We start from the raw sequence: 26,922 nt of genomic DNA, 5'->3' as shown, positions 1-26,922 counted from the left end.
TATCTATGAGGTTATAAATGGCCGATCGTATAATGAAGAGATCATTGGGAATAATTGAGGATGCATTGGTTTGAGTTGATAAATTTATTCTTCCAGCGGACTTTATGATTCTAGATTGTTAGGTTGATTATTAAGTGCCTATAATACTTGGTAGGCCTTTCTTTTCTATAGGTAAGGCCCTTTTTGATGTTGAAGCCGGGGAACTCACTTTTTGGGTTGTTGGTGATGAACAAGTGACTGTAACGCCCCGACTTGTCGTTTTGAACATTTACGATCCTTCCAACTATTCAAAGTCTTAAATAGCTTCATGTGATGTATTATGACGTGTGTGAATCGTCAATTTTTATTTTCATGTGTTTCGGGATTAGTTCGGAAGAATAAATTCCATGTTGGAAGCCTTAAGTTAAAAGAGTTGACCAAATTTGACTTTTTAGTATTCGACCTCGGATCGGAATTTTTGATGGTTCCATTAGGACCGGATGGTGATTTTGGACTTGGGCGTATGCCTGGATTTGCATTTGGATAGGTTAAAAAGGTTTCGGCACTAATTGGCGAAAGTTGGAAATATTAAGTGAAAAAGGTGTCTTAATTTGCACAACACCTACCTTTGAATGGGTATAACTCTCATTATGTAAAGATACTTTCCATGAATTTTGACCCTAGAGTGTAGCCCTTTGATTCTAGTTTCTAACGCATCAAGCCGTTCGTCATTTGGACATTCCTACTAACAGTTATGATCAAATTATCAAAGTTAGATCACCCAGTTATTTTGGCGGACAGCGAATTGAGAGTCACTTCGCCAGACCGGGCACGAATCCTGTCTTCTCTTGCATGCAGTGGACAGCGATGTGAGGGTCACTTCGCCAGACCGGGTGCGAATCAGCTCCAGCTCTTTTTAAGCCAATTCGAGGCTCATTTCCCCCATTTCATTTGGACGAATTTTGGAGGTCTTATCCACTCTCTCAAGGCCACCAACTCCTTTCTTCTTCAAGGTAAGCAATCCCCATTATCTTGGTATGAAATTCCATCATTTCTAGACTAGTATTGATGAAATCTACACATAAACAACTTAGATCTTCAAGAAATTTCTTCAAGAACTCAAAGGAGGGTTTTGCAAGATTTCTTTCAAAAGATAATCCTTCACCCTTAGACTTACATGTATGGATTTATTATGCGTATGTGATCAAGAAATAAGTATTAACACTTATTAGATGGTTCTTGGAAGCTATAAATACTTAAACTAGATTATTGGATGTTGTAGAGATTTTGTAATGAATTAATTAGCAATAATTGGGTGGATGTGAGTTCATTGATGATTTTAATGGTGCTAAAGAAGGTTGTTTGTAGACAAAGGACAATTTAGTATCTCTTGTTGGTGGGAAAGAGGGATTGTTGGATGAAGAAACACCATTGCTAGAGGTAGTAAAATGCTATGTACTCTAGGTGTTTGATAAAATGCCTAAATGAGCAAAAATCTGGAAATTTGTTTACTAATATTGGTGTAATTGTGTTGCATTGTTGTAGATTGAAATTTGTTTAGTGTGGTGGACCATAGTAGTATTATTAAGGGGCGAATTTCAGACTTGAGCCGTCCGGAGGTGGCTTCACTCGCGAAGATCATTTAAAGCATTGAATTAGTTTCGTCGAGGTAAGTATCTTGCCTAACCTTGAGTGGGGAAATTACCCCTTAGGCATTGAGTCTTATGTAGAAATTGTGTAATTTAAAACCATGTACGCGAGGTGATGAGTACGTACTTGGTTTAGATGTGCAAATTATATCGGTTGAAATTCGTAGACGCCTTTATGTATTAAATTGAAAAATTGTTGGAACTTAGTAAATCCTTGATTTGTCATGCCTCATTCTTTATTTGTCGAGTTTGAATTTTATATGATAATTTGGTGTGATTGCCACTTAGATTTTTATGTGAATTTCACGTGTTTGTTGATTTGATATTTCTTCGAAATAATCACATTATGGATTTTTCATCTGCAAGTAATTAATTAAATAAGTTTAAATTGAGGCGTCTACATATTTATCTAAAATATGGATTAAAGAAGGCGTTGTCTTATGATGAGTTATTTTTCCATCCTTGTGGTTGTTTTTGACATTTTATATACATTGTGTTGAGCCGTGAACTATCTGTTGTAAAGTTAATTGACTTTATTGTACCTTTGGAATGGTTGTGGCCTACGGGCAATTTGTAAATACGAATTGCTGATGATGTGCTGTTGTGATAATATCCTGTGTGAATTATTGTGTGATTTGGGTTACTGTTATGCGACGTATAAGGGTGGCATTCCATTGTTGACATTATGCGGGCATAAGGGTGGTATTTCACTGTTGCTATGTGTGTTGGAATATTGTCTGGGCAGAGCGATAATGGAGGCTATTGAACAAAGCGATAAAGGAGGCTATTATAGGAGCGATAATGGTGGCTATAGGAGCGATAAAAGTGGCTATAAAAACAATAAGGGTGGCTATAGGAGCGATAAGGGTGGCTATTGATATTGTCAGGGCGGAGGGACAAGGGAGGCTATTATAGGAGTGATAATGATGGCTATAGAAGAGATAAGGGTGGCTATTGTCAGGGATGATATGGGGTTATTGTGTTGGTAATTATTATGTGATGATATGGGGTTATTACGTTTGTAATTTTTATGTGGTGTTGTAATTTTCCTTGTGTTTGTTTTTATACCTTGTGCAACTTGTCTTGTTTTTTGGTAAACTTGATAATAGTCTGATCTATGTTAAAATTGTGAGCCTGTGGCTATTGCCGGGCGGATTATGTTATATAGGATCAGGTTGCACGCCGCAACAGATATGAAATGTAGGCACGGGGTGCCGGGGGAAAATATGATAATTTTTATTATTGGTGCGTGAGTTGTCCGTGCGGTTTTGATAGAAATATGGGCACAATGTGCCATGAAAATATGAAAGTGGGTTGAGACCCGTGTTTCGAAAATATGATAGTGGGCTGAGACACGTGTTACAAAAATATGAAAGTGGGCTAAGACCCGTGTTACGAAAATATGAAAGTGGGTTGAGACCTGTGTTACAAATATATGAAAGTGGGCTGAGACTCGTGTTTTATATTTATGAATGAGGTGTCACAGAGTGATATTTATTTGAAAGAATTTTTATATCCGAAAGATATTTATTTGAAAGAAATATATTAGGAAGGTATTTATTCGAAAGAATTATATGTGAAAGATTTATATTTGAAGGACTTGTTTAATTGGTTGTACTTATGTTCCTTATTCGTGTGAGTAATAATTATGGTATTCTTGTTGCCTTGCTGTTTATATCACTGGTTGATTTTTGTTTCAATTACTGCTAGTTGTTTTTCAGTACTATTTTATATTGCTATATTGCACAGGTTATTTGACTAGTAAGTGTCTTGACTGTACCTCGTCACTACTCCACCGAGGTTAGTCTTGATACTTACTGGGTACTGACCGTGGTGTACTCATACCACACTTCTGCATATTTTTGTGCAGAGCCAGGTACTAAAGATATCGGACTCGGGCAGAGTTAGTATGTTGATCGCAAGGATTCAAGGTAGAGCTTCTTGGTCATCGCAGTCCCTTGGAGTCTTTCTATTTTATTATACTGTCAACTCTTATTCGAACAGTATTGTATATTCGATCCTTGAGATCATTGCACGTATTCAGTTAGAGTTCGTGACTCAGTATTACCAGTCTTGGGAGGTTGTTATATTTGTTTCCACTTTTGGTTTCGACACGTGTATTCAATTTTCTATTAAAATAATGGCTCGAAATGTAATTGTAATCGACTTACCTAGTCTTAAAGACTAAGAGTCATCATGACGCCTATGGTGGAATTTTGGATCATTACAAGTTAGTATCAAAGCTCTAGATTCATAGGTTATACGAGTCACGAACGAGTTTAGTAGAGTCTTGCGAATCGGTACGGAGACGTCTGTACTTATCTTCGAGAGGCTAAAAAACTGTTAGGAAATTTCCACTTCTTTTATTCTTGTCGTGCGGAATTTGTTGAATTTGGAATTTGAGCCTTTGCATCTCTATCCTCTCACAAATGGTGAGGACACGTGCTACCAGGTCAGCTGAGCAGACACCCGTCCATACTGCTAGGGCCGCAAGAGGTCGGGGACGAGGTAGAGGTCGAGGAAGGGCACATGCCGTGACTAGAGCACATGTCAGAGACGCAGTTGAGGAGACGCCAGTATCTCCAGTTGGGGGACAGGTACCAGAAGCACCTGTTGTTACCCCCAGACTTCAGGAGACTTTAGCACAATTCTTGAATATGTTTAGTACATTAACTCAGGCGGGATTGATCTCTATTGCACCAAATATTGCACAGATTTGGGGAGTAACTCAGACTCCTACCGCTCGTGCTCCAGAACAGCAGGTTCATATTGGTTAGGTTCCAGGTATAGTACCGGTACATCATGTTATTCCGGTTTAGCCTGAGGTTAGACCGGAGGCATCAGAAGAAGAACAAAAGAGACTTGAGAGATTTAAGAGGTATAGTCCACCTACCTTCAGTGGCATATCTACTGAGGATGCCCAGGGATTTCTAGAAAAATATCACCGTATTCTCCGCACCATGGGTATTGTGGAGGTGAGGGGAGTTTCCTTTACTATATTTCAGTTGTCAGGAGCAGCGTGTCGATATTGGCAAGCTTTTGAAGAGGGCAGACCAGCCGATGCAACACCACCAACTTGGGCTCAATTTTCGGAAATATTTTTGAAAGAGTTTGTTCCCCAGACTCTATGGGATGCATGGTGCACAGAGTTTGAGCGGTTGTGTCAGGGCACCATGACGGTGTCAAAATATGCTATCAGGTTCAGTGAGTTAGCCCGACACACACCTATCTTGGTTCCTACAGTCAGAGAGCGAGTCCGCAGATTCATTGAAGGGCTCGATTATGATTTTAAAATAAGCATGGCTCGAGAATTGCAAACTGACATTCCATTTCAGCAAGTAGTAGAGATTACAGGATGTTAGAACGTGTTTGAAGTGAGGAAAATGAGTCTAAAGAGACCAAAAGGTCTCAAAGCTCTGGAGGGTTTAGTGGATTTTACTCTTCAGCTATGACCCATTATGGAGGAGGCTCGATCAGTCGGCCAGCTCAGTCCGCACATCAAATTACTCAGGGTGCTCCAGTAAGTTTTGATAGTACACCACCAGCACGAGGTTCTTACAGTGGTTATTCCAGTTATCCGGTACAGACTCAATACGAGCAACCGCGACCTCAGATGGGTTATTATGAGTGTGGTGTTACTAGGAACACCATGAGAGATTGTCCTAGACTTGGGAGGGGTTGATTACATCAGAACACTCAGGCTACAGGCGTTATTCCAGTTAATACTTCACGTGCATATCCAATTAGGGGTGAAGGACAGGCGGGTAGGTGGCGCCCTAAAGGGGGAGGCCCAGCGCGTTGATATATTTACTATGTTGTGGTTGAGACCACCACACCAGATGGTGTCGTCACAGGTATGATCCCGATTTTTTATAAAGGGATATTTCTCCTTAATTTGATTTGATTCTGAATATTGTGGCGAGTACTCCTATTATGCTCCGCTTATGGGTGAGCTTCGTAATTTTGTGACCCACTTATACGTTTATCACTGATGGGAGATTTGATGATGTTAGCCCGTGTCTATCATTTTTATTTTTGTACACGATTGAGGGCTATAAGTCCAAAAGTGACTTTCTATGACTCACTACAGTGGGTTTTAATGTGATTTCAGAATAATTGATCTCAATTTTATGAATTATATGCCCTATTTGTATGGGGGTTCATTATGTGTTGTGAAAATTATTTACAGAATTTATTAAAAAGAAGAAATAAAGGGAATGAAGAATCTCAGTTGGCACGATGTGTAAAATACTTGCTATTCGGAGTTGAGAACGAGATCCTCGCATTTTTATATGATGTGTTTCATGTCCAGATATCATTATGATAATGCAGTGCTTGTAATGTTAAGATTAGTGTCATTGATATATACATTGTGGTGCTTTGTTGGATTGTGGATGTGTTGTTAGGAGTTATTTTGGTGTTACTCTGGCAGATGGATAGAGCCAATTACAGGGGAGACTCTGCTGAAATTTCTGAAAAATTTGAGAGTTAGAAAATTTTTGGAGATTGAGATGTGCGAAAGAAGAGATAAGTTATGTTATGTGTTTGAGGGCGGACTCTACTTCACGTTTGAGGATGAATAATCCTAAGTGGGGGAGAATGTAACACCCCGAAAAATTTTGAAGTACTTAACGCTATTAAGGAGGTTGATGCAAGTGTAGGCATGAGTTGCTACAACTGGTTGAGACTACTACCGTGTGTTGATGTGAAAAGAAATCAGGCCTTTTGGAAATGTTTGGAGTGTAAGAAATTTAGTTTTAAAGTTTATAAGTATGGATGAGAGAAATAATCTTCCACTGAGATGGCGTTGTCGGATCCATGTTAAATTTGCGGTGACGTAGAATCATCCGCGAGTATGTGTGTAATAATACACTCAGTAATTTAATGTCCTCAGAAATATTCTTGGCACGTTCGAGGACGAACGTATATTTAAGTGGGGGAGAATGTAACGACCCGACTTGTCGTTTTGAACATTTACGATCCTTCCAACTATTAAAAGTCTTCAATAGCTTCATATGATATATTATGACGTGTGTGAATCGTCGGTTTTTATTTTCATGTGTTTCGGGATTAGTTCGGAAGAATAAATTCCATGTTGGAAGCCTTAAGTTGAAAGAGTTGACCAAATTTGACTTTTTAGTATTCGACCTCGGAACGGAATATTTGATGGTTCCGTTAGGATCAGATGGTGATTTTGGACTTGGGCGTATGCCCAGATTTGCATGTGGATAGGTCTATAAGGTTTCGGCACTAATTGGCGAAAGTTGGAAATATTAAATGGAAAAGGTGTTTTAATTTGCACAATACCTACCTTTGAATGGTTATAAATCTCATTATGTAAAGATACTTTCCATGAATTTTTGCCCCTAGAGTGTAGCCCTTGAGTCTAGTTTCTAACGCATCTAGCCATTCGTCATTTGGACATTCCTACTAAAGGTTATGATCAAATTACCAAAGTTAGATCACCCAGTTATTTTGGCGGACAGCGAAGTGAGGGTCACTTCGCCAGACCGGGCATGGATCATGTCTTCTCTTGCATGCAGTGGACATCGAAGTGAGGGTCGCTTCGCCAGACCGGGCGCGGATCAACTCCAGCTCTTTTTAAGCCAATTCGGGGCTCATTTCCCCCGTTTCATTTGGACGAATTTTGGAGGTTTTATCCACTCTTTCAAGACCACCAACTCCTCTCTTCTTCAAGGTAAGCAATCCCCATTATCTTGGTGTGAAATTCCATTATTTCTACACTAGTATTGATGAAATCTACACATATAATACTTGAATCTTCAAGAAATTTCATCAAGAACTCAGAGGAGGGTTTTGCAAGATTTCTTCCAAAAGGTAATCCTTCACACTTAGAATTACATGTATGGATTTATTATGAGTATGTGAGAAAGAAATAAGTATTAACACTTATTGGATGGTGCTTGGAAGCCATAAATACTAAAACTAGATTATTAAGTGTTGTAGAGATTTTGTAATGAATTAATTAGCAATAATTGGGTGGATATGAGTTCATTGATGATTTTAATGGTGCTAAAGAAGGTTGTTTGTCGACAAAGGACAGTTTAGTATCTCTTGTTGGTGGGAAGGAGGCATTGTTGGATGAAGAAATACCATTACTAGAGGTAGTAAAATGCTATGTACTCTAGGTGTTTGATAAAATGCCTAAATGAGCAAAAATCTGGAAATTTGTTTACTAATATTGGTGCAATTGTGTTGCATTGTTGTAGATTGAAACTTGTTTAGTGTGGTGGACCATCATAGCCTTATTAAGGGGCGAATTTCAGACTTGAGCCATCCGGAGGTGGTTTCACTCGCGAAGATCATTTAAAGCATTGACATAGTTTCGTCGAGGTAAGTGTCTTGCCTAACCTTGAGTGGGGGAATTACCTCTTATGCATTGAGTCTTATGTCGAAATTGTGTAATTGAAAACCATGTACGCGAGGTGACGAGTACGTACTTGGTTTAGATGTGCAAATTATATCGGTTGAAATTCGTAGACGCCCTTATGTATTAAATTGAAAAATTGTTGGAACTTAGTAAATCCTTGATTTGTCATGCTTCATTCCTTGTTTGTCGAGTTTGAATTTTATATGATAATTTGGTGTGATTGCCACTTAGATTTTTATGTGAATTCCTTGTGTTTGTTGATTTGATATTTCTTGGAAATAATCACATTATGGATTTTTCATCTGCAAGTAATTAATTAAATAAGTTTCAATTGAGGCGTTTATATATTTATCTAAAATCTAGATTAAATAAGGCGTTGTCCTATGATGAGTTATTTTCCCATCCTTGTGGTTGTTTTTAAAACTTTATATACATTGTGTTGAGCCGTGAACTATCTGTTGTGAAATTAATTGACTTTATTGTACCTTTGGAATGGTTGTGGCCTACAGGTAATTTGTAAATACAAATTGATGATGATGTGTTGTTGTGATAATATCCTGTGTGAATTGTTGTGTGATTTGGGTTACTGTTATGCGGCGTATAAGGGAGGCATTCCATTATTGACATTATGAGGCATAAGGGTGGCATTTCACTGTTGTTATGTATGTTGGGATATTATCTGGGCGGAGCGATAAGGGTGGCTATAGGAGAGATACGGGTGGATATATGAGCGATAAGGGTGGCTATAGGAGCGATAAGGGTGGTTATATGAGCGATAAGGGTGGCTATTGCTATTGTCAGGCCGGAGGGATAATGAAGGCTATTATAGGAGTGATAAGGGTGGCTATAGGAGAGATAAGGGTGGCTATTATCAGGGATGATATGTGATGATGTGGGATTATTGCGTTGTTAATTTTTATGTGATGATATAGGGTTATTGCGTTGGTAATTTTTATGTGGTGTTGTGATTTTCCTTGTGTTTATTTTTATACCTTGTGCAACTTGTCTTGTTGTTTCGGTAAACTTGATAATAGTCTGATCTATATTGAAATTGTGAGCTTGTGGCTATTGCCGGGCGGATTATGTTATATGGGATCAGGTTGCACGCTACAACAGGTATGAAATGTGGGCACGTGGTGCCGGGGGAAAATATGATAATTTTTATTATTGGCACTTGAGTTGTCCGTGCGGTTTTGATAGAAATATGGGCACAATGTGTCATGAAAATATGAAAGTGGGCTGAGACCCGTGTTATGAAAATATGAAAGTGGGCTGAGACCCGTGTTACAAAAATATGAAAGTGGGCTGAGATCCGTATTTTATGTTTATGAAATGAGGTGTCACAGAGTGATATTTATTTAAAAGAATTTTTATATTCGAAAGATATTTATTTGAAAGAAATATATTAGGAAGGTATTTATTCGAAAGAATTATATGTGAAAGATTTTATATTTGAAGAACTTGTTTAATTGGTTGTACTTATATTCCTAATTCGTGTGAGAAATAATTATGGTGTTCTTGTTGCCTTGCTGTTTATATCACTGGTTGATTTTTGTTTCTATTACTGCTAGTTGTTTTTCAGTACTATTGTATACTGCTATATTGCACAGGTTATTTGACTAGTGAGTGTCTTGACTGTATCTCATCGCTACTCCACCGAGGTTAGTCTTGATACTTACTGGGTACCGACCGTGGTGTACTCATACTACACTTCTGCACATTTTTGTGCAGAGCCAGGTACTAAAGATATCGGACTCGGGGAGAGTTAGTGTGTTGATCGCAAGGATTCAAGGTAGAGCTTCTTGGTCATCGCAGTCCCTTGGAGTCTTTCTATTTTATTATACTGTCAACTCTTATTCGAACAGTATTGTATATTCGATCCTTGAGATCATTGCACGTATTCAGTTAGAGTTTGGGACTCAGTATTACCAGTCTTGGGAGGTTGTTATATTTGTTTCCGCTTTTGGTTTCGACACGTGTATTCAATTTTCTTTTAAAAAAATGGCTCGAAATATAATTGTAATCGGCTTACCTAGTCTTATAGACTAAGTGCCATCACGATGCCTATGGTGAGATTTTGGGTCGTGACAACGATATTTAATGTGTACAAGTCTATGCGGTAACCAAATAGCAATGATGTGTGATATTTTGTGGACTTGGTTATTGATGTCATTATTGGTGATACAAGTGCTACAATCAATGTTGGTGACATGTTAGAAACCATTTTTGTCAACTTTGATGATGATGCGATAGACGGTTTCATGGAATGTGTGAATTCATTGCAATGAATGTGGTCTTACAAATATGCACCCTGAAAGTTGTCATTGGATCTTGAGAATAGGAAGACGAATCCTACAAAGCCTTCAATTGAAGAGCCACCGACCTTGGAGTTGAAGCCATTGCCACCTCACATTCGGTATTCATTTCTTTTCCCTTGTTCTACTTTACCGGTTATTCTTTCCTCTTGTTTGACTAACGTGCATGTAGATTCCATATTGGTAGTCTTGCAAAGGAGAAATAAAGATATTGGATGGACTTTGGTGGATATTTGGGGTATAAGCCCCGCATTTTGCATGCATAAGATCAAGTTGGAGGATGGTGCTAAACTGTCCATTGAACATTAAACAAGACTCAATGAGGCTATGCAAGAGGTAGTCAAAAAGAAGATTATCAAATGATTGGATGCTGGGGTTGTCTACCCTATTTTTGATAGCTCATGGACTTCTCTGGTACAATGTGTCCCAAAGAAGGGGGCATGACTATTGTTACCAATGATAAGAATGAGTTGATACCTACAAGAACGGTCACCGGTTGGAGAGGTGTATGGATTATCATAAGCTCAACAAAGTCACAAGGAAGGACCACTTTCCTCTTCCTTTCATGGATCAAATACTTTATAGGTTGGCCGGCCATGCCTTCTATTGCTTTCTTGATGGTTACGCAGGATACGACCAAATTCTTATTGCACCGGAAGGCTAAGAAAAAATCACATTTACATGTCCATATGGTACTTTTGCTTTCAAATAGATGCCTTTTGGATTGTGCAATGCACTGATGACTTTTCAACGGTGTGTGATGGATATTTTTACGGACATGGTGGAAGACTACCTTGAAGTCTTCATGGATGACTTTTCAGTGTTTGGGGATTTATTTGATGATTGCCTTGCTAATTTGGACAAGGTGTTCGCTAGATGTTAGGAATTAAACTTGGTACTCAATTGGGAGAAATGTCATTTCATGGTTAAGAAAAGCATTGTCTTCGGCCAAAAGATTTCAAAGAATGGTATTGAAGTGGATAAGGCGAATATTGAAGTTATTTCTAATCTTTCTCCCTACCTCGGTGAAGGATGCGAGGCATTTCTTGGGCCATACGGGATTCTATCAGCGATTTATCAAAGGCTTTTCTAAAGTGGTGAACCCTTTGTGCAAATTCCTTGAGAAGGATGCTAAGTTCCATTTCAGTGATGATTGCATGAGAGCTTTTGAACAATTGAAGCTCAATTTGACAACTACTCATATCATTACATCTCCAAATTGGAGTTTGACATTCGAGCTCATGTGTGATGCAAGTGATGTAGCGGTTGAGGCTGTTTTGGGTAGACGTATCAACAAAGTTTTTATCCGATATACTATGTTAGTAAGACCATAAATAATGCCCTAGTTATTTATATCGTTATAGAGAAGGAGATCCTTGCCATTGTGTTTGCTATTGAGAAGTTTCGCCCATACTTGATGGGTGCCAAAGTTATTGTCCACACAGATCATGCGGTGCAACGCTATCTTATGAGAAAAAAGGAATCTTAAGCTCGTTTGATGGGATGGGTGCTTTTGCTGCAAGAGTTTGATATTGACATCCAAGACAAGAAGGGAAGTGAAAATCAAGTGGCAGACCATTTGTCTTGTTTGGAGGAGGCAGGGAGGCTACATGATGGCCTTGATATCCATGACTCTTTTCCTGATGAGTAACTCTTGGCACTTCCAATGAAAGATGTACCATGGTTCGCGGATTTGGAAGATTTTCTTGTGAGTGGTATCATTCCGGATGATTCTCTTCAAACCAAAGGAAGAAGATCAAGAAGGATTGCAAAGACTACTATTGGGATGAGTCATACCTTTTCCGAGTTTGCACGAATGGGGTGATTAAAAGATGTATGCCGAAGGAGGAACAAAGTGATAATTTTGGGGCTTGTCATTCTTCGCCCTATGGTGGTCATCATGGTAGAGCATGAACAACGGCTAAAGTTCTAAGTTATGGTTTCGATTGGCCTACTCTTTACAAAGATGCAAATGAGTTGGTAGATGCGATGAGTGCCAATGGGCCAGTGAAATTTGAAAGAAACATGAGATGCTCCTTACAACCATCTTGGGTTGATATCTTTGATATTTGGATCATTGACTTCATGGGAGTTTTTGTGAGTTCTTGTGAAAATATCTACATTTTGGTCGCAGTGGATTATGTATCTAAATGGGTTGATACCATTTCTTTACCCAATAATGAGGCTAGAAGTATGGTGTCTTTCTTGAAGAGAAATATTTTTTCACAAGGTTTGGCACTCCGCAGGCAATCAAAAGCGATGGAAGGTCGCATTTTTGCAGCAAGGCTTTTGACACTTTCCTTGGCAAGTATGGTGTCACTCAAAAAGTGACAACTCCCTATCATCCACAAGCAAGTGCTCAAGTGGAAATTTGCAACCGTGAGATAAAGAGTATTTTGTCCAAGACGGTGAATGCAAATCAGACAGATTGATCTAAGAAGCTTGATGATGCTCTATGGGCATATCGAATAGCTTACAAAACACCTATCGGGATGTCTCCATACTGGTTGTTATTCGAAAAAGCTTGTCATCTTCTAGTGGAATTAGATCACAAGGCAATGTGGGCCCTGAAGAAACTAAATCTTGATTTGGATGTAGCCGCTAACTTGCGGGTTGCAAATTTAAATGAATTGGATGAATTCAGGTACCATGCATATGAGAGTTTGTCTTTATACAAAGAAAAGATGAAGTGCCATCACGAAAAGTATATTTGAAATAAGGAGTTCAAGGCCGGTGATCTAGTGTTGTTGTTCAACTCAAGGTTGAGAATTTTTATCGGGAAGCTTAAGTCAAAGTGGAATGGACCGTTTGGAATTGTTGGTGTGACACCCTATGGTGCTTTGGACTTGAAGAACAAGAACAATGAATTATTTCGAGTCTGTAATGACCCGACCGGTCATTTTGAGAATTAGCATCCCGTTCGGTGGCTTAAGGTCTCGAGAAGCTTTGTATCATGTATTATGACTTGCGTGTGTGGTCGAGTTTGGTTTTTGGATGATTCGGGATTAATTTAGAAGGATGATTCTTATTATAGAAGCTTAAGTGAAAAGAGTTGACTGGAGTTTGACTTTTGTGAAACCGACTCTGAAATGGTGTTTTGATGATTCCAATAGCATCGTATGGTAATTTTGGAATTAGGCGTGTGCCCGGATTTGGATTTGGATTTTGGATTTTGGAATTCAGGTACCATGCATATGAGAGTTTGTCTTTATACAAAGAAAAGATGAAGTGCCATCACGAAAAGTATATTTGAAATAAGGAGTTCAAGGCCGGTGATCTAGTGTTGTTGTTCAACTCAAGGTTGAGAATTTTTATCGGGAAGCTTAAGTCAAAGTGGAATGGACCGTTTGGAATTGTTGGTGTGACACCCTATGGTGCTTTGGACTTGAAGAACAAGAACAATGAATTATTTCGAGTCTGTAATGACCCGACCGGTCATTTTGAGAATTAGCATCCCGTTCGGTGGCTTAAGGTCTCGAGAAGCTTTGTATCATGTATTATGACTTGCGTGTGTGGTCGAGTTTGGTTTTTGGATGATTCGGGATTAATTTAGAAGGATGATTCTTATTATAGAAGCTTAAGTGAAAAGGGTTGACTGGAGTTTGACTTTTGTGAAACCGACTCTGAAATGGTGTTTTGATGATTCCAATAGCATCGTATGGTAATTTTGGAATTAGGCGTGTGCCCGGATTTGGATTTGGAGGTCCGTAGGTTGATTTGATGCATTTTGGCAAAAATTGGAAAGTTAAAGGTTTGGAAGGTTGAGAGGTTTTACTAGGAGTTGACTTTGTTGATATCGAGTTCAAATTTTGATTTAGGGAGTTGGTATAGATCCGTTGTGTCATTTGGAACTTGCATGCAAAATTTGACGTAATTCCGGGTTGATTTGATATGATTCGGCACGAGTTGTAGAAGTTGAATGTTCATAAGTTCATTAAGTTTGATTTGAGGTGCGATTCATAGTTTTGATATTTTTAGATATGATTTGAAGCCCCGAGAAGGTCTGTGTTATATTTTGGAACTTGCTGGTATGTTTGGACGGGGTTCCGGGAGCCCCGGATGTGTTTCAGACGAGTTTCGGGTCATTTCCATGTTGTTGAAGAAGTCTGGTTTTTGGTGTTCACATCTGCGCATTTGGAGCGCAGGTGCGGACCCGCTTCTGCGTAATTCCGAGACGTTTCTACGTGTTTTTGCATGGTCAGGATTTCTGCTTCTACGAGTATGCAACCACAGGTGCGACATCACATCTGCGGAGAGTGGGTCGCAGATGTATTTTGGAGGCTCAGGAGATTTTACCGCTTCTGCGGTTTGTTGTGTGCTTCTGCGCTGTCGTAGGAGCGACTGCCATCCCGCAGATGTGAATCTTTGTTTGATAAGTGATTTTTACAGATGCAAACCATCGTTCGCACATGCGGGCTCGCAGGTGCGCTTCTTGGTCCGCAAAAGCGAAATCTCTGGCAGAATGTTTATAATTCGAGGGTTTGCCCATTTTTATCATATCATGATTGTAGACCTCGGTTTTGGGAGATTTTGGAGGGGTTCTTCACGATTTGGATTAAGGTAAGTGTTCTTTATCTGGATTTGATTATATTTCGTGATTTCATCTTTGTTTTCAATACTAAATTAGTGATTTGAATGGGAGAAAATGAGAATTTTTGTATAAACTTTGTAAAATGAGGATTTGAAGGCCGATTTGATGTCGAAATTGGATAATATTGGTATGGTTGGACTCGTATCCGAATAGGTGTTCGGATTTTGTGCATTTTGTCGGGTTTCGAGGTGCGAACCCGGGGTTAACCTTTTGGGTTGACTTTTTAGTTTTCATTAAAGATCGGAGCTTTATTATCCGGAATTGTTTCATATGATTTTTATTTATGATATTAAGTTATTTTGGCTAGATTTGAGCCGTCCGGAGGTTGTTTCACACGAGAAGGTCATTTTAGAGTATCGATTTAGCTTCTTTGCGGTAAGTATCTTGGCTAACTTTGTGTGGGGAAAACTATCTCAGGATTTGAGTCGTTTGTGCTATTTGTGTCATGTGAAAGCCGTGTACGCGAGGTGACGAGTACGTACTCAAGCTTATATGTGGAAATTGACCGGTTTAGACTCTTAGGCTTCTTTCATGTACTTATTTGGAATTGTTAGCACATGTTATACCTTTTATTCGTCATGTCTACTATCACATGGTTTATTTGAAGTTGTCATTACATGTCACATTCTTTACTTGTCGAGTTCTCTCTTATATGCTTTATTTGAAGTTGTTATCACTTTTATCATCATGTGATTTCTTTTATTGTGGAGTCACTCTTAGTTAAAATTGTTGTTACTTGATATCCTTTTGTTGCCGGGTTATTCTCATGCATTTAGACGTAGTACTAGTTCGTGCCATCTCTTTCGTTGTTAGCCTATTCGTACACTAGAATTCGAAGTTTTTCATTTCATAGAAATAATTTCACTATTGATTTTATCCTTAAACAATTAATTAGAATTGAAGTTATTGAAAGCCATTAAATCTATTTTAATTGAAATTATGTTTAAAGGGGGTGTTGTTACTTGTTGAGTTACTTTCCCGCCATTTTGTTGTTATTGAGATTCTATACACATTATGTTTGAGCCGTGGGCTATTGTTGTGAAAATATTGATATTGTTGGACCTTTGGGAAGGTTGTGGCCTATAGGCACTTGTGTTACGAGTTGATATGTCGTGTTGTTGTAATGTTAGCATTTGTGAAATTTCTGTGTTGTTTGTTGTTGTTATGCAGAGTATAAGGGTGGCATCTCACCATTGTTGTTATGTGGGGCATAAGGGTGGCATCTCAATGTTGTTGGATGTACGGAACGATAAGGGTGGCTATCGTGTTATTGTCCGGGCGGAACGATAAGGGTTGCTATTATATAGAGTGATACGGGTGGCTATGGGAGAGATAAGGGTGGCTAATGATATTGTCAGGGCGGAGTGATATGGGTGGCTATCGGATAGATAAGGGCGCAATGTTAGGGATGATGTGTGATGGCTTGGGGACATTGTGTTGGTGATTTTCGTGTGATGGGGTATTGTTTCTTGTGTATGTCATACACCTTACGTGACTTGTTGTGTTGCTTCGATGAGCTACTCGATGTCTTTGATATTACTTGTTGACTTGGGCTGCAGTAGGTACACCCGCACAAGCATACACTATAGCATGCCTCGTATACTAGCTCGGGAGTATAAGACTTGACATTTATTGATCATGCCCATGTGTTCTTGTATTATCTGTTTTTATATTGATATTGAGCCTGTGACCATGCCGGGCGGATTATTATATTGAGCTTGTGACCACGCCGGACGGATTGTGATTGTGAGCCTGTGACCACGCCGTGTAGATTGTGAACGTGAGCCTGTGATCATGCCAGGCGGATTGGGATATTGGCACGTGAGTTGTCCGTGCGGTTGTGATTTGAGATGTGGGCATAAGGTGCCGTGAGCATATGATGGTGGGTTAAGACCCGTGACTTGTGACTATGAGATGAGGTATCACAGAGTGATTTCGTTGTGAAACTTGTGTTAGAACAACTTGATTAATTGGTTGTCCTTTGTGTTCCTTAATTCGTTTCAACGATACTTCACAGTGATCTTATTGCTTTATTGTTTATATCACTTGTTGATTCTCATTGCCATTTACTGATTTCAGCTTTCCATTATTAGCTTTATACTTCTATAATGCACAAGTTATTTTTTCTAGTGACTGTCTTAACTTGTACCTCATCACTACTCCACCGAGATTAGTCTTGATACTTACCGAGTACTGACTGTGGTGTACTCATACTACACTCTTGCACATTTTTGTGCAGATCCATGTACTCTGGAGTTTGTTGATTGTTAGATAGCGGATCAGATATTGCTGTGGAGACTTTAAGGTATACCTACCATTGCATTCGCAGGCCTCGGAGTCACCTTCGAAAGGTATTTTTATACAGTTTATTTCTATTCTAGAAGAGTTGTACTTAGAGATCTCTTTGTGATCTCAGCAGAGCTTTGACTTGTACTACCGGTTTTGGGATATTGTATATCATGTTGGGAATTGTTGGCTTTGTATAGAAATTTCTGTTTCATATTTAATCGTTGTTGGTTGAATTTTGCCATTAATTTAGTAAGTGTTAGGCTTATCTAGTCTCAAAGACTAGGTGCTATCATGACATCCTACAAAGGAAAATTGGGATCGTCACACAGTCAATAGCCACAGAGAGAAGCACTACTCGGGACAAGTTGGTAAAAGCCACGTGGTGGCGGTACTTTACTTAAATTAAGGATGCTACGACTTTGCGTCGTGCCACGATGTTAACTAAGGCACTTCTTGGGAGGCAACCCAAGTTCTTTTCCTTTTTCTCTTTTAGTTAGATATTGTTTCTTATTTTTAACTAGATTTGAAGTGTGTTGCAGTGATCAATGTTAGGTATTGAGATGAAGGCTGATGATGTTCCTGCATGGGAAACTGTGGACCACACTTTTATTTGTGCGACCGTAGAAGAGGAGATGTTGACAACATAAATTGGATTGCGGTTGCAGATTTTACCTGCGGGCCACATTTGCAAGAGGCAACTCAGGTGCTAAATTGCAAGTCCTCTGAACGTTTCACCTAACATTGCAGAGTTAACTTTGCCGCCTATCAGAAATTTTGCAGTCGTAGGAAAGCACTATCAGAGAAGTCAATAAAATTAGGTTGACAGAAGTGCGGCCGCACTTGAAAAAGTTCGGACTGAATTACCACAAGCTCTCCACCACCCAAGTAATAGAGTGCGGACCACATTTGAAATTTTGCGGCTGCACTCTCCCTTTTTCACCCTTACCCTCGCATGAGTATAAGTAGAATAGTACGTCTCCCATTTACACTTTTCGCCATTTTCACCAGTTAATTGAGATTCTACGGAGGAACTAATTGCTTACACACAACAACCCACACTCCAATTGTTCTTATCATACTAGCACAATCTAGTATGCATCACTTCAATCTTGTTATTTTCTTTTTGAATTTATTTTTTGCTTTTGACCTCTTTTTAGGCCATCTATGAATACATCCTTACTTTGTGTATATGTGGGGTAGTTTAATATTGGGTATTTGAAAAATCATGCTTAGACAGGGTTGGGTCTTTAACTATCATGCCTTTACCATGTTATCCAGTTTGACTGAACACATAATTGCATAACCTAGATAGAAAATGACCTTCACCCGTAACTGGTCTTGATTATGCGGACCGCATTTGAATTTTGCGGTGACCTTCACCCATAACTGGTCTTGATTGTGCAGACCGCATTTGAATTTTTACGATATACAATCTCTGATTTAGGTAGCTTTTTTGATAACCCTGGTTATGAGGCTGCACTTTATTTGTGTGGACTGCACTTGAAAATTTTGCGGCCGTAAAGAGAGGTCTGCACTGCCCTTCAGAGAACTTCTTCTCTAGGACTTGAGTAGTTCTACTCAAGTGCATACTGCAATACAATTGTGCCTGCCACAGTTAGATTTTTGCGGCTGCAGATACGAGTCCGCATTATCCTTCAAAGAGAAGTTTGAACATCTGTGCAGGAGTGCGGCCGCACTTCCTCTTTGCAGACTGCACTTGGAATTGTGTAGACCACACTTGAACTCTGTCTTATGCATGTTACACACTGAACACCCTACTGCTTCTAAGCCTTCTTCTACTGCTATTATGACTCGTAATTGCTTTACAACTTGTATATCAACTGACACCTCTCTTTGTGCATGCACAGACAATGGTGCGATCAAGAGGGAAATGAGCGACATCCAAAGGAAGGGGTGGTCAAGGAAAAGGTAGAGGCGGAGGTGCTATGCACCTGAGTTCACAAAAGGAAATTTCTAGGAAAATAATTGCTGGCCGAGGGAGAGGTAGAATCTTCTCAGAGTCTGATTCCTATGTCCCTTCTAGGGAAGCCTCCGAAGGAAATTCAGTGTCTCTATCTGAGGAGCAAAACTAGGAGCAGTCTCAGCCACAGGGCAGCTTGAACCCCAAGTTGTGCCTTCCGCATCTTAAAGCACTTCTCAAGCCACAACTAGCACTAGTCATGAGTCAAATGCAGCTGCACAAGACTCTGATTCTGATGATGCCCCCAATGACGGAAAAAAGGGAAATGTTACAAGAGATGGCACAGTGAGGAAAAAGAAGAAGGTGGTATGGGAAGACAGATTCTGAAGCTTTAATGCTTATATGGACTTCCGACGGTTGTGGACAAAAATGTCCCTCACTTATAAAAGACAATTCCTCAACAAGGACTTAGACAAGTATAATCTAGCAGTCTTGAAGTAGTTTACAAAGAAGAAAAGATGGATGCAGTTCACCGAGGAGCTGGTAGATGTCAAGAAACACCTTGTCCAGGAATTCTAAGCCAATACGATGCATATTATTAAAGGGACCAAGGTTACCAAAGTGTGCAACCTTAAAGTAAAATTTGATCAATGTACTTTGAACACCTACATCGGACTTGAGGATGTGTAGCCGAAGGAGTACTTGGCTAAATCGGCTGAGAAGGAGGAGGTCCATCCATGGCTCACAGAGATTCTTGCACCTCGGCCTACTCTCCCTTGGATAGGTGCCGGAGTGCCAATCTTCCGCAAGACTCTAAGTATTTAGGCGAAGAGTTGGCATACTTTTGTGTGTACAAGACTTGATCCATGTTTGAATAAGAACAACCTACCTCCGCAGAGAGAAATGCTAGTAGCTTCTATCATGGACGGGTACCCAATCAATGTGGGTGCTCTGATATTAGCCAATATCTCTTTAGTAGCACAGCAGGGTAACACCTCCTACCCCTACCCCACACTATCATAGAGTACTTGACAAATGCTAAGGGGGAGTCTAGACCATTTGATATGAAGGTTAAGCCAACCGGCCCATTTGATCTGTACAAGCTGCAAAATCTAAGGAATCCAAAGAAGGGCAGTGAGCCTTCCACTACTACTAGCCAGTCTGATGAGCCTGTAGTAGTAGCTCCTGGTTCTTCTGATATCCCCTCCACTTCAGCTAAGCGTTCCACGGTGCCAGAGATTTTGTTCCTAAGGCACTATCAGCCCCTGCTCTATTGCCTACACCAGCTTTGAGGCTGGTGCCTTTGCCTACTGGCCCACTGTCTGCTTTACGGGTTTCTCAGATGCTGGTGTGTCTCAATAACTGGATGCAGACAACTACATCAAAGTTGTCCGAGATATCTAGTGCAGTTACATGGCAACCCTCTATACATCCGGATGCTTCTGACATTGACATGAAGTCACCAAGGTCTTAGACAACCAGAAGGTGATTATGGACACACTTGTGCAACTGTATAAAGACAAATTCTAAATAACTGTCTGAAACAAACCTCAATCAGAATTGTATCAAACATTAATCATCAAAAATGCAATTGTGCTATTAAGCTTTCTCAAATCCCAATAATGATGTGTTGTGCTCTCTTCTCTTAAATCTTATCAAATCAACATGTAACTATATTTTTAAGAACAAGCAAATAAGCCTCAATCATTTCAACAACAACTTCAAATTTTGAATTTTCAAATCTGAAGTTATAGATCTGATTTAGATAATAAATTAATTAATAAAAAAAATTATAACAGCAAAAAAAAGGAAAAGAGAAGTTAATAAAACAATAGGTCATTTCAGAAGCAAAAGGGTGTGCATTTGACTATTAGGTAGGAGTCCAAAAGAAGTTCTGTCAAAGAGAAGCACATGAGGTGTTTGAAATTTAAATTTTTTATTTTTTTTTCAAAACAAGAACTTGAAAACTTAACTTCAAACAAGTCTGTAATATATAGTCTACTAATGAACTTAATAGAGAAGGTAAAACAAATATTCTGGCTACGAATCATCACTGATATGCCTACTTCTAAGTCGCTCATTCTTCTTCGGCAATTCTGCCCTTCTCACTGACATAGATACCGTCAAGAAACTTTGGGATATCCTTGTTCTTCACATGGCATTTTTGATTGATGAGGGCAGCAGAGCGAGAGACGAGCTCAATGTCATTTCCATCCAATACAAGCTCATCCTTAACCTTCTCAGATCGAACAACTGTTATCCCATCAAGCATGTCCACTTTCCTAACCCTCTTCTCGCCAAGGAAGTTACGGATCTCAATGGACTTGTTACCACCGGTGATGGATGCATTGATAGGAAAGTGAGCATATATACACGAAACGCATCTTGTAGCGGTAACCTTTGGTCACACCAGTGATGAGATTCTCAACATGGCTAAGAGCAGTACGGATAGCAGCGGTAGTCTTACGAGATCCAAACCAAGCGTCGATCTTCAGCTTCTTCTTTCCAGTTTCCTCGTCCTTGATCAGCTGAAAATCGAGGTTGAGATGCTTGAAATTTCGGACAAGTTTGCCCCTTGGTCCCTCTACTTCGATTTGCTTTGCCTTCACCTTGATGCTCACGCCGTCGGGGATATCCATGGTTTCTGATGACAGTATGGTCTTCATCTTGGCTTATTTTCTCTCTTTCGCTCTCCCTCTGTGTGTGTGTGAAAATGGCGATCGCTAAAACCCTAGCAGCGATGGTTTGAAATTTAAACTCACTAAGAGAAACTCATCATCAGGCCTTCCATATTTCATGCAATTTTGGAATTCGTAGATCTCCGAACACGTCGCGTTCGTGTAATATGGAGCATCTGGATTCGGAACCCACTTTCCACGAAAAATATCACATTTCGCATGGAGCAGATGATGGTTTACTATATATGTGACATAAGAAGGGTGGTAAAGAGGGATAATACCTAGAATGATTAATGTTAAAGCTATAATTATGAATAATCTTGGTGTTTTTTGAGCAGTATTAATGAAGTTTTTCCAGAAGGAATGCTTCATGGCACAGATCAGCTTAATTCTACGATGGAGAATTGAAAGCGAAAGCACATCTAGTTTTTGGGGGGAACTAGAAAAAAAAATATAAGGAAAACCTAACAGAGAAAGTGTTAATCACGTATTCCTACCCTTAATAATTAAGTAGCACCTCGATTCGGGTTTAATTTATAAGAAAGCCCCAAGGACGCCATATTCTAGGAGAGCAAATTATGGTCTAGTTCATAATTGCTCCTCTCTTATTATATATATTTGGTGGAGATCATATATAATTTACTCTGATACCATAATAAGAAACTCTTGATATTTACCTAATTGTTGTTCCAATTCGGTGATTATTTTATGTGACTAATGAGGTATATTTTTTTACTAATTTCTTTGGTCCGAGAATCCCCATGTCTGAGGTCGAGCAGCTACAGTACGCTTGTTGATTGAGGTTAGATACTCGTATGTACCGGGTGCATACTCGACGCACGGCGCCTCCTAGGAGACACCGAAATCGGTATTTCCACCAGGTTTGAGCTTGATCTATATTGGCTTGTGAATCACTGATCACAGAGCAGATTTTAGAGATTCTTTATCGTTGTGTGTTATGTCTATATAACTGGCACCTCTCGTGAGAAATTGGATCCCATAGTATTTAGTTATCTAAAAAAGTACTGTATGTAACTGTTCATAATTGATATTTAGTAATAATATGAAGAAAAAAGGCATGTAGTCTGCAGCTAAAATAGATTATCATAAAAACTCGTTCTTCCAAAATCTAAATCTCGATAGCTATCCACATGCCAATCATCCTATTATAATTATCGAGTACGTTAATCAATGATCGAGATGCTAATATAGTATTGTGCGATTAATTAATTGTACATAAAAATATGTAGATTTCATATATATTTGCACGAGAACTTAGTTTAATTGAAGTACAATTTGATAACTCGGGTTATTCATAGTTCTAGAGATTAATTGTTCCTATAGCAAGCATTTCATCAAAAAATATTAATTAATCAATGAAAAAAAATTAACCCTTTCCCAGGTCGAAGCTTCGTGCCGTGGAGAAAAAGTTGGGCAGATGTTTTAATACACCTTTCTGTATTTTGAAAGACTTTAATTTTATAGTTCTCTTTTTATCGTCAATGAAACTAGGGGAAATTTGCACAAAGAGGATGATTTGAGACCACTATTTTGTATTGGTAAAAAAATGAACTTAACGCGTGTACCATTCAAAAGAGGACTTGTGACATGAATTGACCCGTCATTTTACACAACATCTAGAGTATAAACTGGAAAGTCAGAAAATCGGAGATAAGACATAAGACATCCGAAAGATCAACTAGAAATACTTGAAAAGAAAGTCAAATGTTCGGAGAAATCATAAATGATTAAGGACTTCACAGATACGAAAGATTACATATCAACAGGCGCCAAAGTATCCGAGATTCATCATTAATTCACCGGTTATGAGATCCAATATTAAAGCGGCCATTACAAATCATTCAAATGACCAGAATAAATGAGAATAATGGCAGCACAACTCAAGAAAATTGCAACCTGAACTCATCACTGTTAAAGCTAAGGTTTTGATCATTTTAGGGAAAACTGACACTCACCACAACTACTATTTACATTAGAATATTTATCATTTGACAAGCTTACAAATTCTCTAAGATTTGGGCACTCAAGTCTCAAGCGATCACCGAATAACATCTCTCTTATCTTTTTTTGTTCTACAATTCTTTATTCTATCTTGCATTTTTCATAATTGTCTAGTTATTATTTGCATTGATTATGTTATTTTTAGCTCCTAATTATAAATTTAATTATTTATATCCTTAAATCAGTTTTGGGGTTAAACAGTTTGACATCCACCGTTGGGCTAGTACAATTTTGTTGTTCACCCAAATGTACTAATAGTCTTTTCCATTTGTGTCTCCTATCAGTTTAGACTAGCAACATGGCTGGAGATTTCGATCAATGAAAATTTAAAAAACTAAGTGGCGGATGGTTCCACTGAATATAATGACAACAACGATAACCAATTGCCAAAAATTGAAGGAGTGTCTTCCCCGAGAAATTTTCCACCACGACATTCAAGGGAACCAACACGCCTCAAAATTCTGACACCGGGGGACTTCCTAATGAGGCTGGAGGTTTAGGTACCCCTAATAATTTTGATTTATAAAGTCTAGTTCGAACCTTGCAAAAACAGATTAAGGAAAAAAGTGAATATATGAAACAAAGACCTGGAGTTTCTCCCGTAATCAAAGAAATCGATATGATAAATACTCTCAACTATCTTGTAAACCAAGTGAGGCTCCGTTGCCGGTTCCAAAAAAGTTTAAAATGCCAAATATTTCAAAGTATGACGGGGCGACAAATTTCGGAGACCATGTCATAGCATATACAATTGAAATTGAAGGAAATGATTTGACGAAATCGGAAATAGAATCAATGTTCGTGAAGAAATTCGGAGAAACCCTAAAAATAGAGCATGAACCTGGTATTACTTACTTCCCAAAAACTCAATTAGCTCTTTTTCATAACTTGTCGAAGTCTTTGTTAAGGTGCACGTCGGAACATAGAAAGTTAACAATTGAATGGAAACTATCTTCAAAATCCAGAAAGGAGACAATAAGTTACTCCGAAAATTCATTGATCGATTTCAGAGAGAGGATGTTATTACCTCAAATTCCTAATAATTGGATAACAATTGCCTTCACCAAAATCTCAATGACAGAAGCTCTGAAACTACTAGAAAATGGAAGTAAAATTTACATGAATTCCCACCAATGACTTGGAATGATAAATACAACTGGTACCAAAATCCGAACTGAGGAGGATATGGTAAGTTATTCTAAAAACGATAACAGGTCCGGAGGCAAATATACTAAGCGCCCAAAAAGTTCATCAAGATGCATGGAGTTTGATCTCAAAAGTTTGAAGAACTGGTACAAACCATATGTTGGACCTTCACAACACAATGATTAAAGAAGACAAAGATTAAACCTGGATAATTGACTTAGTCAGAACAGCAACGCCGAATCCTCATATACAAGAAAAGAACAAGACACACCCAAAATCGGAGATTATAACTTCAATGTAAGTACCTCTGAATTGGTTTCCATATTAGACAAAATGGGAGACAAAGTAAGATGACCCAGAGATATGAGGTCAGACCCGACCAAAAAAAGGCAAGAGTTCTAGTGCGAATTCCATAACGATCCCGATCATAAAACCACGGGTTGCCGAATGCTACAATCAGAGGTTGCACATCTCTTGAGGGAATGACACCTCACAAAATGTTTTAGGGAAAAAGGTAAATATTCCTACAAGAAAAACCGAAGCAAGTACGGATCTCCAAGAGCCCTGTATCCAAAATGGATAGTCAATGTCATATTCGGAGGTGAAGAAGTCAATGTAGTAACATTCATGGCGGCAAAGAAATTTTTTAAGATACCAATTTAACTCGAAAAATGTACTAGAGAAACATTGATGGGAGAAAGTATTACCTTTGACAATGAGGATATAGACGGCTTGATACTGCCACATAATGATGCATCCGTAATCATTTTACGTATTTTAGGTACTGATGCAAAACGAGTTTTGACTGATCCAGATAGCTCAGTGAATAATATCCAATTATGACTCATGGAGCAGATTCAATTAACCGATCGGATAATTCTGAAATCTCGATATTTTTCGAGTTTGATAACTCAAGTTTAACAACCGGAGGTGAGATTAGCCTAACAACTTTTGCAAAAGGAGTAGTGTAACGACCCGATAGGACGTTTTCAGTGCTAGTCTTATTTTCGCGTTTCGAAATCTCTAATAGCTTTATTTGATTTTATATGACTTGTGTGCGTGGTCCATGTTATTTTTCGAAAAGTTTTTACGTGAAATTTTTAAAAAAATATAATTTTTGACTTTAAAAACAACTTGAGTTGACCACGGTTAACGTTCTTGGCAAACAACCTTGGATCGGTATTTTGACGATTCAGGTAGGTTCATATGATATTTTTGGACTTGTACGCATGTTTGATTGGGGTCCGGGGTGATCCGAGCGCATTTCGGCGCCTTATGTGAAAGATTGTGAAAAATGAGTTTGCAAGTTGAAATCTTGAGTTTCGATGATTGATTCTTGTTATTTGATATTATTGTGATGATTTGAGGCAGAGGGCAAGTTTATATGATGTTATTATACTTGTGTGCATGTTCGGTTTGGAACCCTAGGGGTTCGGGTGAGTTTCAGATTGGTTTCGGGCCATTTTGGACTTGTGAGAACTGCTCGTTTTTCTGCTTGTGCTCAGTGCTTCGCGATCGGGAAGCCTCTCTCACGACTGCGGAAGAAAAATTTAGGGATGGTCATGTTACTCTTTGTGAACGGGAGAGGTAGATCGCAAGCCAAGACTGCCCTTCGCGAACACGACAAACCCCTTGGTAGCGCGTAGCTTCGGGGTGGCTGGGAAAGGCAGGTGATGGCCTTCATTGCGAAAGGGACCCCTGGAACACGAACACGGAGGCATGGCTGGGGAATAGCCTTCACGGATGTGACGAAGACCTCTCGAACGTAAAGTCCAACTAGCCTGTGTGCTTCGCGAACGCGAATAACACCTGACGCCTAGTTAAATGAAAGCTGAAAGCCGGGATTTTATTATTTTTCACCATTTGTAAAGCCTAGAGCTCGGACTAGTTAGATTTTTGAAGAGATTTTTATCCCAACTTCATTGGTAAGTGCTTTTTAAC

General features: G+C 39.0%; 1 pseudogene; it reads right to left on the bottom strand.

Annotated features, from left to right (window-relative positions):
- Positions 1 to 21,095: 21,095 nt before the first annotated feature.
- LOC107799684 (large ribosomal subunit protein uL6z/uL6y-like) lies at positions 21,096 to 21,861 on the bottom strand (annotated as a pseudogene).
- Between the last annotated feature and the right edge of the window lie 5,061 nt (positions 21,862 to 26,922).

This window comes from Nicotiana tabacum, chromosome 14, assembly GCF_000715075.1.
Source record: "Nicotiana tabacum cultivar K326 chromosome 14, ASM71507v2, whole genome shotgun sequence".
Taxonomy (NCBI): Eukaryota; Viridiplantae; Streptophyta; class Magnoliopsida; order Solanales; family Solanaceae; genus Nicotiana; species Nicotiana tabacum.
The sequence above is the reverse complement of the archived record's forward strand: the minus strand, read 5'-3'. Positions and strand labels throughout refer to the sequence as shown.